Here is a 17,288-nt window from a genome sequence, read left to right as displayed (position 1 = left end):
TGGGGGATTGTTCACACATATATCAGATGAAGGTGCATTTCAGATTTCCAAATTTGAAGGTCTTGAGTTGGGAATGGATCTGCCTTGTTTCAGAACATCAAGAAAGCTAGTACATCTGAAGAGGGTGGAGAGTGGATATATGGTCGGATCATTTGGGAAATATATCAGACAAGGTAAGGTCCCGTCACATGTCAGTAACTCACAGTAACATAATATCAGAGGCATAAGACAGCAAAAAGGTTTATTTTTTCATTCATGTTGCATGCACATTTCAGGTCAACTGGGAGCTCTATTTTACCTTCAAAGATACATATGTCCATAACTATTATAATTTTTGGTTTATATCAACACAGCTCTATTATGCATTCAGTACACAAAATAAGAAAAGAAATTGTTAAAAGTGAACAAATGATAATAAAATGCAGAGGGTTTGGGAGACTAAAAATGTAGAACTTTAGTATATGTTCAAACTTAAGTTATTATCAACTTAAAATAGACTGCTACAAGTATGTGTTATTATATGTAGCCTCATGGTAACCACAAACCAAAAATCTACCATAGGTACACAAAAGATAAGAAAGGAATCTAAGCACACCACTAAAGAAAATCATCAAACCACAAAGAAAGCCAGAACAAAGGAACAAAGAGGAACTATAAAATAGCCAGAAAACAATTTTTAAAATGTCAATAAGTACATGTCTGTCAATAATTACTTTAAATGGGGTGCCTGGGTGGCACAGCGGTTAAGCATCTGCCTTCGGTTCAGGGCGTGATCCCGGCGTTATGGGATCGAGCCCCACATCAGGCTTCCTCTGCTATGAGCCTGCTTCTTCCTCTCCCACTCCCCGCTTGTGTTCCCTCTCTCGCTGGCTGTCTCTATCTCTGTTGAATAAATAAATAAAATCTTTAAAAAAAAATAATTACTTTAAATGTAAATAGATTAAAATTTCCAATCAAAAGACATAGAGTGGCTACATGGATTAAAAAAAAAAAGGTAAGACCTAGCTATATGCTGCCTATAAGAGACTTACTTAAGATATAAAGATACACCCATACAGAAACAATGGAATGGAAAAAGATATTTCATGCCAATGGAAAGCAAAAGAAACATTGGGTAGCTAGAATTACCTCAGACAAAATAGACATTAAAACCGTAATAAGAGACAAAGAAGGGAGTTTTGTAATGAAAAAGGAGTCATCCAGCAAGAGGATATAAGATTTGTAAATATTTATGCACCCAAACAGGAACACCTAAATTTACAAAGCAAATATTAACAGGCCTAAAAGGAGAAATAGGCAGTACCAAAAAAAAAAAAAAAAAAGGGGGGACTTTAATACTCTACTTCTATCGATGGCTAGATCATCCAGACAGAAAATCAGTAAGAAAACATTGGCCTAAAATGACACATTAGACAAGATGGATTTAAGAAATAAATACAGAACATTCCAGCCAAAAGCAACAGAATACGCATTATTCTCAAGTGTGCATGGGACATTCTCCAGAATAGATCATATATTAGGCCATGAAACACGTATTAATAAATTTAAAATTGAAATCATATTGTCTTTTCCAATCACAATGGTATGAAACTAGAAATCAATGACAAGATGAAAACTGGAAAATCAATTTTATATGTGGAAATTAAACAGCATGCTACTGAACAACCATGGGTTGAAGAATAAATCAAAACAGAAAAAATACCCTGAAACAAATGAAAAGGAAATGCAACATGTTAAAAAACTTATGGGGTGCAGCAAAAGCAGTTCTAAGAGAGAAGTTCATGGTCATAAATGCCTACATTGAGAAAGGACAAAAATCTCAAAACAAAACAAAACAAAAACACAAGCCTAACTTTACACCTCAAGAGACAAGAAAAAGAAGTACAAACAAAACCCAAAGTTAGTACAATAAGGGAAATAACAAAATCAGAGAAGAAATAAATGAAATAGAGGCTAAAAAGACAATAGAAAATATAAATCTAAGAACTGGTTTTTGAAAGATAAACACAACTGACAAACCATTAGTTAGACTCATCAAGAGAAAAGAGAGCTCAAATAAAATTAGAAATGGAGGAGATGTTACAACTGGTACTACAGAAATACAAAGAAGCATAAGAGACTATTTGAACAATTATATGCCAACAAATTGGATAACCTAAAAAAAGTGGTTAAGTTCCTAGAAATATACAACCTACCAAGACTGAATCATGAAAAAATAAAAAAGTAATAGATGGATTACTAGTAAAGAAATTCAACCAGCAATTAAAATCCTTCAAACAAACAAGTCCAAGACCAGATGGCTTCACTGGTGAATTCTACTCACCATTCAAAAAAGAATTAATACCAAGCCTTCTCAAACTCTTCCAAATCGAGAAGGACAAATCATTCCAAACTTATGTTATGAGGTCAGCATCACGGTTATAACACCACTGGACAAGGAATCCACAAGAAAAGTACAGGCCAATATCCCTGAAGAACATAGATGCAAAAACCATCAAAAAATATTAGCAAACTGAATTTAACAATACACTAGTAAGATCATACACCATGCTTAAGTGGAATTTATTCCAAGAGGCAAGTGTGGTTCAACATCTGCAAATCAATCATCATGATACACAACATTAACCAAATGAAGGATAAAAATCATATGGCCATCTCAATAGATGCAGAAAAAGTTTGACAAAATTCAGCATCAATTTATGATTTTAAAACTCCCAACAAAGTGAGTATAGAGGGAACATACTTCAACATAAAAGTGAGTATATAGGAAACATACCTCATAATAATATTAAAGGCTACATAATAAAGGCTGCATATGACAAGGCCACAGCTAACGTCATTCTCGATGTTGAAAATCTGAAAGCTTTTCCTCTAAAATCAGGAACAAGACAAAGATGCCCACTCTTTCCACTTTTATTCCATGAAGGATTGGAACTCTTAGCTACAGCAGTTGAAAGAGAGAAAGAAAGAAAAAGAAGAAAAGAAGAAATATAGAAAAGTCATCCAAATTGGAAAGGAAGAAATAAAACTGTCACTATCTGCAGATGACATGTAAAGAAAACCCAAGAGACTCTTCCAAAACACTGTTAGAACTAATCAATAGATTTCAGTAAAGTTGTAAGATACAAAATCAATATACAAAATCCTGTTACATTTCTATACACTAATAATGAACTGTGAAAAAAAGAAATGAAGAATACAATCTCATATACAATTCCATCAAAAGAATAAAATACGTAGAAATAAATTTAACCAAGAAAGTGAAAGACCTGTGTACTGAAAACTAACAGACTTTAATAAAGAAACTGAAGACACAAATAAATAGAATGATATTTCATGTTTACGTATTAGAAGAATATTGTTAAAATACCTCTACTATTGGTTCAATGCAATCTCTATCAAAATTCCCATGGTGGGGCATTCTCATTCAAGATGGTGATTCAGGGAAATACTGAACTCACCCACTCCATAGAACACACCAAATTACACCAATTAACAGAACAAATCCTCCTGAAGAAGAACCGAGGGCTGATTGTAAAACTACTGAACAATCAAAGATAGAATGGAAAGAGAAGAGCAAGAGAGATAGAGACTTGGTAACAAAGGGATTTCCCATCCCCAATGCTGCAAACAGCAGTGGGGAGGGATAGTACTGAGGGACCAGGAACAGATCCCTCTCTGTCCTTGGACACTTTAATGGTAAAAAAGAAGTTAAATTGTCACTATTTGCAGACAACATGGTACTACACATAGAAATCCTAAAGATGCCATCAAAAAATCTACTAGAAGTAAAAAACAAATTCATCAAGTATCAGCATACAAAGCTAATACACAGAAATCAGTAGTGTTTCTATATACTAACCCAAAGTCATACAAAGAGAAATTTTTTTAAAAAGCCCACCATTTATAACTGCACCAAAAAGAATAGGATACCCAGGAATAAACTTAACCAAAGAGGTGAAAGACTGGTATTATGAGAATTATAAAACACCGGTGAAAGAAATTGGTAACACAAACAAATGGGAGGATATTCTGTGCCTATCTACTAGAAGACCTAATACTGTCAAAATGTGCTTATTACCCAAAGCAATGTATGATTCAATGCAATCCTTATCAAAATACCAACAGCATTTTTCACAGAACTAGAACAAATAAATACTAACATTTATATGGAATCACAGAAGACCCTGAATAGCCAAAGCAATGCTGAGGATGAAGAACAAAGCTGCAGGTACCACAATTCCGGATTTCAAGGTATACTACAAAGCTGTAGTAATGAAAACACTATGGTACTGGCACAAAAATGGAAACAAAGATCGATGGAACAGAATAGAGAGCCCAGAAATAAACCCACACTTGTATGGTCTATTAATCTATAACAAAGGAGGGAAGAATATATAATGGGGAAAAGACAGTCTTTTCAACAAATGATGCTGGGAAAACTGGACAGCTCCATGTGAAAAAATGAAACTGGACTACTTTCTAACACCATACACAAAAATAAACTTAAATTGGATTACACACCTACATGTGAAACCTGAAACCACAAAAATCCTGGAAGAGAACACAAGCAGTAATTTATCTTATAACATCAGTCCTAGCAACATTTTTCTGGCGATGTCTCCTAAGGCAAGGGAACCAAGAGCAGAAATTAACTATTGGGACTACATCAAAATAAAAAGTTTTTGCACAGCAAAGGAAACCATCAAGAAAACAAAAAGATGGAATGGGAGAAGATATTTGCAAATGACATATCTGGTTAAAGGGTCAGTATCCAAAATATAGGAAGAAATTCTACAACTCAACACCCCAAAACCAAACATCCTATTAAAAAATGGGCAGAGGAGCTGAGTAGACATTTTTTCAAAGAAGACCGAGACAGATGGCTGAGAGACCATGACTCATCATCACTCATTATCAGAGAAATGCAAATCACAACCACAGTGAGTTATCACCTCACACCCATTAGCATGGCTAAAATCCAAGAAGACAAGAAACAACAAATGTTGATGAGGAGGTAGAGAAAAAGGAGCCCTTGTGCACTGTTGGTAGAAATGTAAACTGGTTTGGCCACTGTGGAAAACAGTAGGGAGGTTCCTCAAAAAATTAAAAACAGAAATACCATGCAATCCACTAATTCCACTTTTGGGTAATCACCCAGAGAAAACAAAACACTAATTCAAAAATATATATGCACCCCTATGTTTACTGCAGTATTTACTGTAGCCAAGACATGGAAGCAATCTGTGTCCATCAGTAAATGAATGGATAAGGAAAGTATAGTATGTACGTGTGTGTGTGTGCATGTGTGTGTGTGTGTGTGTCTATTTATATATATATATAGCACAGCCATAAAAAAGGATGAGATTGTGCCTTTGTGGGTATTGAAATACACTAAGTGAAATAAGTCAGACTAAGACAGACAAATGCCCTAGGATTCCATTCATTTATGAAATCTAAAAAAAAAAAAAAAAGAACAAAAAGAAAGCAGAATCAGAACTATAATTACAGAGAAAAAACTGATGGTTGTCAAAGGGGAGATGGGTGGGAGGCTGGGCAAAATGAGTGAAGTAGTGAGAGAGATGCAAGCCTCCAGTTATATGGAATGAGTAAGTAACAGGAATAAAAAGCAGAGCATAAAGAATTTAGTCAATGATATTATAATAGTTATGTAATGGGACAGATCATAACTATACTTGTGGTGAACATAGCATAATGTATAAAGCTGTCAAATCTCTAAGTTGTACACCTGAGGCTAATATAACATTGTGTGTCAACTATACTCAAAGAAAACTTGCAATGGCATTTTGCATTTCAATCTATATTACAAAGCTATCATAATCAAAACAATATGGTACTGGCATAAAAACTGACACATAGATCAATGGAACTGAAAAGAGAGCCCAGAAGTAAACCTATGCCTCTATGGCCAATTAATTTACAATAAAGGAACTAAGAATATTCAATAGGGAAATGACAGTGTCTTCTTTAAATGGTACTAAGAAAATTGGATAGGCACATGCAAAAGAATGAATCTTGACCATACACAAAAATTAACTCAAAATGGATTAAAGACTTGAATAATTCAAGACTTGAAGCCATAGCACTCCGAAAGGAAAACATATACATGGTAATCTCCTTTACACGTGGCCTTCCAACTATATTTGGGGTGTTTACTGGTGAGTTCTAAACCCTAATCCTAGTTTTCTTTACATGTGTAAACTACTCAAGATTTTTCTTTATTTTCTTGCTCGCTCAATCTTGTGCCTCACATAGCTTTAAAATTTGCCAAATATCTTGAGTGGAGACCTACATAGCATTAATACTAGTTCTCTGAACAACCCAGATTATTGAAATCTTGGTCCCTTGTGTTTTTATTTTTTGTCATTGAATCATTGTAGAGCTGACAAAAGCTATGCTCCTTCTCTAAGTATTAATAGAGGCCTTTTCCCTGAGTCCATTCTTTGCTCATCAGTCCCCTGACCTTTGTTTAGAACCTGAAGGAAAGAAATAACTATAAAACGTTGGTTTGCTTAACCTTACAACTGCTGCTTCTCAGAGATTATGTCCTCCAAATACTCAGTAGTGTTTTGATGCCTATAATATTTTAAACTTTTTTTTTTAATCAGGCTTCTCTTTTGGTTCTGTGATGGAACATTCATCTGTTATAAACTGTCTTATCTTAGCAAAATTATAAGTCCATTTACATGGCACTTTTTCTAGTTTATATATTTTTTGTCTTCTCCTAGATTATAAACCCCATGCGAGGAGCAAGGAGTTTACCTGTGTTATTCATCACTGTACCCAAGTGCCTATAATCAGTAATTGTCACATAATAGGAACTCAATAAATTTGTATTGAACAAATGAATATACAGTGACCACATAAAATACATATGTCTCAGATAAACACCATCTCCTTTCTTTCCTTCTATTGTCACAGCGGATAAGGCTCAGAGAATAGTGCTCTCTCATTTGGGAATGAGAAGACCCATGTTAAATTTACCTTCTCTATTAGATTTCATTAGCCATAAATTTCTTTACTTTCTTGCTTGTTTCAAAAATGAAATGGCACACTATTTGTGAAGGAGCTTTTATTCCTCACAGCAAAGTCAATCATCAGTTGTACTGCATTTCTCCATATCACTGAATAACAAACAAGTTACCCACTGCTCTACAATCCATTCTCATTGAGAAGCTCAAGTTAATTAGGAGAATGAAAATCAAAGCTAATGAGTAAAATATCTCTTTCTGGTTTCTATCAATGATATTCATTTTTTCTCTAATATTTCAACTCACTTTTGCTTAGGCCACAGGAATAAAGGAAGAATTGTTTTATACTGGCTGAATTAGACCACTGGTGCTATAGTAAGGGAGAAAAATTGATGCAGCCATTCTGAATGGTCCACTGGATTTTATAAAACAATAAAAGCCTTATTTAAATTAGTGACACTTGAAAGATTTCTGATTTTAATTATGATGAGCAATCACAGTAGACCATATTTAGAAGTTCAAAACATAATTCTTTTCAATTGCTGATTTTTTTTTCTTCTTCTTCTTCTTTTTTTTTTTTTGACTTAGGTCATTGGCAATCTGTGAAGAAAGAATAGTTGTCCATCACAGACTTAGACCTGAGTCATCTATATTGTACAGGAGAAGAGTTTATTTCCATTTTATGTTTCTACTGATAAAGACAGTCCTTGAAGCAAAATAGATATATATAGAGAACTATTGAGAGAAAAAGCCATTTTTATTTCCATTGACTTGAAATGAAAATTAGATCAGACGTTCTAGACATTCATAATTTCTAGTTTTTTTAAGTATCAACTTTGAAATAAAAAATTAGTATGAAACTGCCTTTCATTGATATTTTCAGAATCTTCTCATTAAAAAATATATTAAGCAAGTTGGTACAGCCACTCTGGAAAACAGTGTGGACGTCCCTTAAAAAGTTAAAAATTGAGCTACCCTATGATCCAGCAATTGCATTACTGGGTATCTACCCCAAAGATACAGATGTAGTGAAGAGAAGGGCCATATGCACCCCAATATTCATAGCTGCATTGTCCACAATAGCTAAATCGTGGAAGGAGCCGAGATGCCCTTCAACAGATGACTGGATTAAGAAGATGTGGTCCATATATACAATGGAACATTACTCAGCTATCAAAAAGAACGATTTCTCAACATTTGCTGCAACATGGACGGCAGTGGAGGAGATAATGCTAAGTGAAATAAGTCAAGCAGAGAAAGACAATTATCATATGGTTTGTCTCATCTATGGAACATAAGAACTAGGAAGATCGGTAGGAGAAGAAAGGGATAAAGAAAGGGGGTAATCAGAAGGGGGAATGAAGCATGAGAGACTATGGACTCTGAGAAACAAACTGAGGGCTTCAGAGGGGAGGGGGGTGAGGGAATGGGATAGGCTGGTGATGGGTAGTAAGGAGGGCACGTATTGCATGGTGCACTGGGTGTTATGCGCAACTAATCAATCATTGAACTTTACATCAAAAACCAGGGATGTACTGTATGGTGACTAACATAATATAATAAAAAAATTGTAAAAAATATATTAAGCTGATTTTAAAAATGTATGGATTCTTTTATTCAACAACCTTTAATTAAAACAAAATTACTTTTCTGTCTCAAGTCTTGAGAACTGTTTCTGAAAGCAATGTTCCAAATATGTGTACATATAATAATATCATTGTAGTCCTGTTTTTAAGGTCTCTTGGGCTAACCAATCTTTGTCTAGAAAACAATGTTCTTTTCAATTAAAAAAAATCTTTTCCTCTTATCTAAAGTAAAAATATTAAACCACATAGTTTTGAATGTAAGCTGAAAAGTATTTCACATATTTAGTATTTTTATTGCCTTACTGTGCATTTAACTACTGATATTATGTATTTAACAAAGTCCATTTTATTTATTTTATTTTTTTTAAAGATTTTATTTATTTGTTTGACAGAGACAGCCGGCGAGAAAGAGAACACAAACAGGGGGAGTGGGAGAGGAAGAAGCAGGCTCCCAGCGGAGGAGCCCGACGTGGGGCTCGATCCCAGAACACTGGAATCACGCCCTGAGCCGAAGGCAGATGCTTAACGACTGTGCCACCCAGGCGCCCCTAACAAAGTCCATTTTAATGCGTATATATTTTCTAGTATTCATATTTACCTTTAACTAATCATCTAACATTAGTTATCTAAACTCAATTAAAAATGCACAGCTGGTGGGATGCCTGGGTGGCTAAGTCAGTTAAGCGATCTACTCTTGACTTTGGCCTAGGTCATGGTCTCTGAGTCATGAGATTGAGCCCTACATCAGGCTTGCCACTGAGCATGGAGCTTGCTTGAGGTTCTCTCTCCCTCTTCCTTTGCCCCTCCCCTCACTCACAGGCTCTCTAAAATAAATAAATCTTTTAAAAAAAATGCATAGCTGGAAAATATCACCTCCAATGCAGAATGCTTTAGAAAAATATTTTTATGTGACTAAACTAGTTTTCTAAGTATATCTATTTTCATCAGAAATCTCATTTCCTACTGTATGGTGACTAACATAATATGATAAAAATATTATTATAAAAACATAAAGATCCAAGGACTGCAAAAAAAAAAAAGAAAGAAATCTCATTTCCTAAGAATTTTCTTTTACCTAATGATTGTTTAGAGTAAAATTAATATAATCTTTTTTTGGTTAGCATTTTCTTTATATGATAAAGGTAAAAAGTACTACTAAATAATTTTAAAAATCAAGTCAAAAGCCACATGAAACCTTTTCAGGCATGACATGTATGGGTATATAAGGGAATTAAAAGTAATAATGACAACTGAAATGTAGCCCATGATGTATTTATTAGATGAGCAGACTCTTTATTGAATATTTTTGAAGCATATATGAGAATAATTGAAAAAGGAGAAATAACATTCACATGAAAAATGAACAGTGAGAGAGCAAAATGTTGATGATAAACTATCTCAATTCATGAGGAACAGTATAAGTAGTTGAGTTGAATTGAAGCACTAAAAATTTAAGTGAGGTAAAGATGTCTCCTAATAATGAGGGTTATTAATTGTTGGAATGTGTTCCTAAGAGATCTGCTGGAATTTCCACTTTTTAAAGTAGAAACTAATAATAGGATAGCATAGAAAATCCCCAATAGTAAAGTAAGAATGGATAGGTTTTATCTTACTATGAAGAATAATCAGCATATTTAAATCGAACTCTGAAAGAATTCTCACTTTAATTTGATATTAAAATTTGATTGAATGTTTCATTAAGTCAGTAAGCCACAATTCAGATATGTTGGCTATAACTTTTGGAAACCTGACATCATAGTCATAAGTAGAGCAAATATGCTTTCCTATTTATAAGAACTAATGAGAAAGCAAAGTGCTTAGGTAAAATATAATCATACCAAAATAAATAGCTGTCCTATACTATAATTGGCACAAAAAATATAATCAGAAAAGTTTTATATAAACACATGAAACTTTATTATAAAAATTATGAAAAACATTAAACAATAGGAGGGAAATCTTAGAAATAAAAAGGCATGTCAGGAGCCTCTATAGTAAAAATAGATAATGTAAATCTCCAAAGTCTTTTCCAACAATTATGGGCTTAAGCAATTTGAAGCAAAATCTCAAATGAGGAAAATTTTATTTTTTTGCAGGTATGACTTGAATATTAACTAAATTAAGTAGATAAGCAAGATCAGCCAAGGCATTTTAAAAGGGAGACTGAGATTACTTATCATGTCAGATATTAAAATATATCATAAAGATAATTAGAATTTCATAATTAGTGTGTGAATTTTTATGAGTAGTATAATGCAAACTTTTCCTTTTTTTTTTTTTTTAAAAAGATGCCTATGAAAGATTTAAAAAGAGAAAATTATTGGGGCACCTGGCTGGCTTATTCAGTGGAGCATGTGATTCTTGATTTCAGGGTTGTGAGTTTAAGCCCCACACTGGGTATAGAGATTACCTAAATATAAAATCTTTAAAAAAGAAAGAAAAGAAAGAAAGAACGAAAGAAAGAAAGTTAGTTACTACATGGAAAAAGACTCATAGTCAACTCACTGTCAGATTCCGTTAAAAATTTCCAATAATCACAAAGCCAACAAAATTTCAATTAAAAACAAATTGGCATGATGACCTGAAAAGGATGTGAACATTTCACCTTAAAGAAATGCCTTTTATAGTATCTAGTGATCTTATGCTTAGTCCAGAAGTGTAAGATTGTAACAAAATAATATCAGAAAATAATGTAACAAAAATACTAATGCAACTATATTTTGTGACTTTTTTTCACCAAACCCTTCATTTAATCTCCTCAGTTCTTCTACAGGTATCAATATTGTTTTAAATTTACCAATCTAGTGATTGTTTGGGGGTTTTTTTTGGTTAAGTGTAAGAAACTATGTATACATACATTTATATCTTTCTTATACAAAAGATAACATATTATATTTATTGTTTGGCATTTTGCTTTTTTCATTTCACTTTATATCCTGGAGATTGCTGCATTTCAATTTATAGGAATATTCCTCATTCCATTTTGCAGCTGCATTGTATTGACTGTATACAGACTATAATTTATCCAATCAGTACCAAATTGACGACTATTAATAGCCACTACAAATAATATCACAAAGAATAACTTTGTGTATAAGTGACTTCATATTTTGGCTGATCTATATAAGGAGTAGACTCCTAGAAGGGAACTACTGAGTAAATTGGTAGATGCCTACCAATTATTCTAGGTCTTGCCACATTCTTCACCAGAGGTGTTGAATCACTTCGCATTCCCATCAGCAATGTATAAGTATTATTGTTTTCATATAACAGAGTTTGCTGTCAATCTGTGGATTTTGGCCAAAGAGCTAAGAAATGTGATTTTAATATTTATTTTTTTTTATTTTGTATAAGCTTGACCATCTCTTCACATGTTTAGGGCCATTTTTATTTCTTCTTCTCTGAACAGTCTGCTCATATACTAAAATCATTTGCCTTCTGTGTATATTACTGATCTCAAATATTTCTCAATATGTAATTATCATTTGTATTTTCTTTTTACTATTTCCTGGACTGCAAGTTTTAATGTGCTCAAACCTAGTAATGTTTTGAGTCATAATTAAGATTTTCTCTAGTTATAAAACAATTTACCGATGCTTTCTTTAAGTATGTGGTAGTTTACATTTCCACATTTTTATCTCTGATCCATTTGGAATTTATTGTGTGGTATGGTGTGAGATACAAATCTAATTTTATCTCTTCCTAAGTGACTATTCATAACAAATTTAGTAAAAAGTCCTTATTTCCTCACATATTTGAAATGTTTTAATATATGATAGGGCTATACCCCAAATATTCCCCCTTTTTATGGAGTTTCTTAGAAATTCCTACTTGTTTACTTTCCTATATGGAATTTATAATTAATATGGAAAAATAAACCTATTGATATTTTTATAGAAATCATGCAAATTTGAAGAAATGACATTTTTATGTTGTTTTCACATCCAGGAGCAATATATGTTTTTGGTTTTTATTTGTTTGAATCTATTTTATATCTTTTTGGGATTTTAAACTTTTCCTCATATAATTTTTACACGATTTTAAAAAGTTTATACCTAAGTTTTTGTTGTTGTTGTTGTTGTTATTGTTACTATGGAAAAATAATATTTCCTCTGGCATATCTTCTAATTGGTTACTCATTATATTCATTTCTGTTTATTTCTCATGATTTTATCATATTTTCTTATTGTTTGTAGTTTTTCCACTAATTCTCTTTGGTTTTCCAGGAATATCATCACACTATCTGTAGGACTCTTTTCAATTTTATTCCCATTCCTCTAACTGCATTCTTTTATCTCAAGTCATTGGCTAACAGTTTAGTATCATGTTAAATAAAAATGGTAATAGTGGCATACTCATTTCAGACTTTGAAGAAGTTGCCTTTAACATGTGCTCAATGTATTACTTTTTCAATATACTAGTCAATATTTTCTACAAACAATCCTAAAATTAAATGAGCTTCGTAGTAAGCACTTATTTTTCCTTCTTAGATTGATGGGTTGACTGACTTTGACCGCCTCCTTTGATCTCAGGTTGGCTTAGCTCTGGGCTGTAGGTTCAACTTTACTCTGTGCGCCTTCTCATGCTAAGATCCAGGTTAAAGAAACAGGAATTAAAGAAATTAATGTTCCACTATTTGAAACATACTGCTTTCATATGAAGGTCAGGAGTTCAACAAAGAGTGTAAACACGTCTTTTTTGAAGTATCTGCCTAGAACTGAAAACTGGTACTTCTACCTTGTTTTATTGATCAAAGCAAGTTGTATAGTCAAGTCTAAAATCAGTGGAACAGGAAGGCTTACTCACCCCACAAGCAAATCTTGCCCTGGGAAGAAAATAATTATTTAAAACAAAACCCCCCCAAAACAAAAGAGCACACTATGCTAAAAATATATCAACCAATTCCTATTTAATTGAACTAAAATTTTTATCCAGAATGAAGGTTGAATTTTGTCCAGTGACTTTTTTGGCCATAAAAAGAGAAAAAAACAAAACACATGATTTTGTACTAATAATATAATTAATTATAATAATGGGTCCTTACCATGGAACAAATTATTCCTTCTTTAAATGAACTACATCTTTGTCAAGACATTATTTTATTAATGTGCTAATGGATTGTATTTCTTAGTACTTGAAGATTTTTCCCATGAGTATGCATAAATGAAATTTTTTTATTTGTGTAGTCAATAACAGATTTCAGTGACATTCCTTTTCCTGTTCTCTGTAACATGTAAGTAACATTTAGCTGGATATTTTCAAGTTCTGGCAGATGTACAATGTGAATCTGTATATGCCAGTCTTATTTTGCTGTTGTTTCCTAGTATTGTTTGGTAACTTTCTCAATTTTTCCTATGATAGTGTGGTGTTTCATTTTTTTTTCCTTTCAACTGGTGTCATTTTCATAATTACAGGGTTTTTTGTTTTAAGTAGGCTCCAAGCCCAGCACAGAGCCCAATATGGGTCTTGAAATCATTACCTTAACATCAAGACCTGAGTTGAGATCAAGAGGCAGATGTTTAACTGACTGAGCGACCCAGGTGCCCTCATAATTATGGTTTTTAAGAAAGTTACACATTTCATCTTTGTTTCAAAATTACTTATAAATAACTATACAAAGTTAGCTGACATGAGTATCACTAAATTTCATGTTGCAGTAGTATTTTTCTTTCTCCTTTTCTTTTTCTTTTTCAAATAAACACCACCACGCAGAAGGAGTCAGCAAGGAAACATGTCTCTATCCAATCTGATACTAGGTCAAGGGGAGGAATCTCCCTTCACAATTTGTAAAACACAAGTTGGTTCTTGTGCAAGATTGTGGTCTGAAGTCACACTAATTGTTCCATCTTTAATTTTTTAAAAATTAGTGTTAGTTGTATCTCTTTTGCCCATTTAAAAATACATATTTGTTTGCTATTCTACTGTTCCTGATTCCATTTTGGTTAGTCTTACCTTTTGTATGTTGAATAAATTTTAATTCTTTTTTCATCTTTATTGATAGAGGTATTTCAATGTTAGGAAGTTTATTCTCAGTACTATTTTAGCAGCTTCCCATAGATACTGATAAATAATAATTATTGTTCAGAAGTTTTGTAATTTGTGTTTTTTATTTCACCTTGGTATAAGAGGTGATTTTTAGAGTTTTTATTTTACTTTCCAGTGGCAGAGACTTGCTGCTGCTGCTTCTACTCCTTCATTGTTTTCCTTTTATAATAATTACATTATTTTAAAATCTAAGAAATGGAAATGATGGAGACAGAAGTAGTGAATATGAAAGAGGATGGAAAGGAAATTAGGAATTCTAAATATGGGTGAAGAATAAAGGAGAACAGAAACAATATTAAAAATTAGAGAAATTGTTTTAATTAAAATATGAACTAGGTATATAGATAAAAGGGGACCACTGTGCTCTCCCCAGATTCAGTCAAATAAGATCCTTATCAAGACATGTCTTGGTAAAAGTTTTGAATTTCAAAAAGAGAGGAGGATCAAAGCCTATAAACTTTGAACAAAAAGATAATAGCTTTGAATTTATACCATATATAATACATTGTTAAAAGGCAGTGGAGTAACAGTTAAACGTATTGAACAAACAACTCTAAAACTCAAGAATTTTATAGAAAACCAAGTTCCCCCCCCATGTTAATAATTAGTTCTCAGACATACAAGGACTCAGAAAACATATCACCTATGTACTTATTGAATGCATACATTCACACACACACACACACACACACACACACACACACATCTTTAGGATTTCTTGTTATATTTAACAAATATAATAGGGCCAAGATTTAGGATAAGTTGGTGATAAAAACAGAAGTTGACCCTGTTTTCATGGAGCTTCACAGAGAAAAATAATTAAAAAAAATCAACCTAAAATAGAGGACATGTAGTATAAAAGAACTTTTTAAATTTTAATACAGTTGGTTCTTGATTTTGGAAATTCATTTTATTTGTTCGGTTTTTCTCTTACGGATTAGATACTTTTTGAATCTGAATTTTTAGGCTAATTTTTAAGCCACATCCTAAATCCTACAATTCACATGAAATTACTTTATTTTTTTAAGGATTTTATTTATTTATTTAAGAATGAGAGAGAGAGGAGAGAGAGAGAGAGAGACAGAGGGAGAGAAAATGAGCAGGGGAGAGGTGCAAAGGGAGAAGGAGAACCAGACTCTCGGCCAAGCAGGGAGCCAGATGTGGGACTGGATCCCAGGACCCCGGGATCATGACCTAAGCCAAAGGCAGACACTTAACCAAATGAGCCACCCAGGCACCCCATCTTATGTTTTTTTTTTTTAAAAAACAACTTAAAATTATTGTGCTTGAAGAAAAACTAAACAACCACAAAATATTTGCCCTCTTTAAAAAGGAAATTCTTGACAAAGATGGAACATTTAAAGATTTTTGTGTTGACCACTGTTAAAATTCATATGTAGAATAATTGCAACTTTGTAAGGTATAAATTTACATATCAATAAAAGATTATTATTTTAAGGGTCTATTTGTTATAGTGGTGAACCTATTGTAAATAATGTAACAGGGCATTTGTATACTTACTATACAAAGAACTGATCACACTTTATAAGTGACTTATTGGAATCTACTTCTAAAAAGAGCAAAGATCTGAAAAGACAATTTATATAGCATCAAGTTATTTTATTAAATCATGCTCAACTTCACTGGAAGAAAATTTAAATTGGCTTAAATATTGATATACAATTTTTAGCCTATCAAAACAAACATACAAAAACATATTACCTATTGATAGAAGACTTTTAATTTGACATTGCATTTCTGGAATGTATTTTGATAATGCCCATGAAAAGACTTCAATATTCCCAGAGGGGGATGTGGGTTGAATGATGGGTGAAATAGGTGAAGGGAGTTAAGAGAACTCTTATGAAGATGAGCACATAGAGGGGACTGGGTGGCTCAGTTGGTTAAGCGTCTGACTCTGGATTTTGGCTCAGGTCATGATCTCAGGATTGTGGGATCAAGCCCAGATTAGGTTCTATGCTCAATGAGGAGTCTGCTTGGGATTCTCTCCCTCTTCCCCTCCCCTCCTTTCATACATACATACATACAATCTTTTAAAGAAAAAGAAAGATAAGCACTGAGTAACGCCAAGAATTACTGATTCACTATTGTACACCCGACACTAATTTAACACCATATGTAAATACTGGAATTAAAAAAACAAGAGGTTTCAATCTTCATAATTTTGCACCAATGATTCTACTTATATAAATTTATCTTAGGCATCACATTAGTAACATGGATATAGACATTTCTATAAGGGTGTAACATACAACAGTGCTTCAAATAAGTGCTTTTGGATGTCTGGATAAGCTTGTTATTAGATTACAGATGGATACAACCCTCTCCCAGATTTCCACATGGCCAAAAAGAAGAAACGAAGGAGGAAAACCAATGTCAGCCCTGAAAAAGTCAGTCTTTCAAAGCATTAGCAAATCTATGTTAGTATGTGCACAGAATGAATTTCTTATATGCAGACATAAATGCTGGAGAAGCAATGAGGAAGATACTCATCACTACAGATTCAAAAGAGGGTTTGTTTGTCCTTGAGACCAGCTCGTACAGGATATAAATACTCTAAACTTGCACAGACTACACCTCTCAGAATGAGAAACAGGATAGATGGATTAGAAGCAGTGATAAAATAAATTTAGGAAGAAAACAT

The sequence above is a fragment of the Ailuropoda melanoleuca genome, chromosome 15, assembly GCF_002007445.2.
Source record: "Ailuropoda melanoleuca isolate Jingjing chromosome 15, ASM200744v2, whole genome shotgun sequence".
NCBI classification, from domain to species: Eukaryota; Metazoa; Chordata; class Mammalia; order Carnivora; family Ursidae; genus Ailuropoda; species Ailuropoda melanoleuca.
Note: the sequence above shows the minus strand (reverse complement) of the source record.